Genomic DNA, 1,986 nt, shown 5'->3' on the forward strand with positions numbered 1-1,986 from the left:
GTCCCTGTCTTTCTACGATACTTCATAACACGGCCTTGCCTTGGGCTGAACGTCTGAACGTGTTGACTGCTCTGTTCCTGTGTTTATGATCAAAGTTCTCTCCCTACGAAACGCTCTTGGTCCCCTTGTCTAAAAAGGCTGACATTCAGGGCTTCCAATCTGCGTACCATCCAAACCGCACGCAAGACGCCACTCACATGAGTCACCGCTGCCACCCTCATCAGGACCACAACAATTCTCAGCCACAGGACTGATCTGCAGATTTTATAAGCAATTTTATGCAAGGCAAATAACTCGAGATGCAGGATTTCAAAGCAAACGAACAACTGGCGACAACAGAAAGTGGAGAAACAATTAGAGCCAGACTATCAGCTGATCCTGCCGGCCCACGAACTTATCGGTCTCAGTAGCACTTTTGCAGAGTCAATATCTTGGTCACATGAAGGTCCACAACAACGGCAGGCTCCACTGATAATTATGGGCATAAATCTTAACCTTAATGTAAAACAGCTACATGTTAATACATAAAGCTGGTCTATAATGGGGATAATTCTGGGGAAAAGCATGTAAACACTGTTTAGGTTCACCCATTCACACTGAAGTTGTACAGAGCGCTCCATGCCAGACTGCTTTTTGAACAAGACACATGCAGGGCAGCCAATCAGACAAGAGATCATTTGTACACAACAGTAACAAATACAGGCTTAATCCAAGGGATTAAGAAAGGCTGGAAAATAGTAATTTAAAACAGATGATTATAACGTTTGTGTGGTGTTATGTACGTAAAATAAACAGACCTCAGGGGGAAAAAGACACTAGAAAGATGTAGGATATGTACGTTTATATACACTTATATGTGTGTAATCGACCAACTTCATTTGTCCATCCACTCTGAAATATATGTAGATATAACATACATAACATATAGATTAACACACCAATTTATTTATATGTGTATGTATGTATGTATACACACACAATATATATATATATATATATATATATATATATATATATATATATATATATATATATATATATATATATATATATATATATATATACACACACACACACACACACACACACACACACACACACACACACACACATACACACATACACACATACACACATACATACACACACACATACATACACCCCCACATATACACCCCAAATTGGTAACTTTACAGAAGGAAGAAAAACCTACTTTTAATGTAAGTCAATGGAACCAGACTTTTATGAAGTAACTTTCTTTTGGTCCATTCATCATGAAATTAACACACAATATAAAGACAGACATTTTTAAATTATGTCAAAAACTGGAATGTGTGTGTGTGTGTGCGTATGCATGCGTGTCTATGTATGTATGTATAAAAAAAAAAAAAAAAAAAAAAAAAAAAAAAAAAAAGACATACACACCCCATTATATTAGCTAACAGTTATTTACATCATTACGGGTATGGTATTAAAATCGTATACGCAGATATGTCAGACCAAAAAAAAAGTCAGACCGATGTTTAGATTTTACCATTTAGTGTAATGAGAGCAGAATGTTTAGGTGACACTAAAGTGCTGCATTTGTAATCCTCTACCTTCTCTGTAAACGTAATCCAGGTGGATCCGCTTCAAATATCAATATTTAATAAACAGTCATGCACTGAAATCCGTATCGCCAGACATTTGTGTGAAAAATATAGGATATTTGCGTTGGCCCACAACGTCCACATCATTATTTTTAGCCCCTTTGGTTAAAACACCCCCTAAAAACTGTGGCTTTGTAAGTGTAATCGTGTTTGAGAGCGTGGTTCATTTTTGAGCCGAACACAGGTGAGCATGCAGGTATGTAGGTGTATAATTAGACCAAGCATACATCTCGCATGATGGGCTCCAACCACAACAATCCAAACACACTGACCCTCAATAGCATCTGAATATCCAGCCAACTTAAAATAAACAAAATAAATAAAAATTTTTTTTTAA

The sequence above is a fragment of the Pygocentrus nattereri genome, chromosome 6 (genome assembly GCF_015220715.1).
Source record: "Pygocentrus nattereri isolate fPygNat1 chromosome 6, fPygNat1.pri, whole genome shotgun sequence".
NCBI lineage: Eukaryota > Metazoa > Chordata > Actinopteri > Characiformes > Serrasalmidae > Pygocentrus > Pygocentrus nattereri.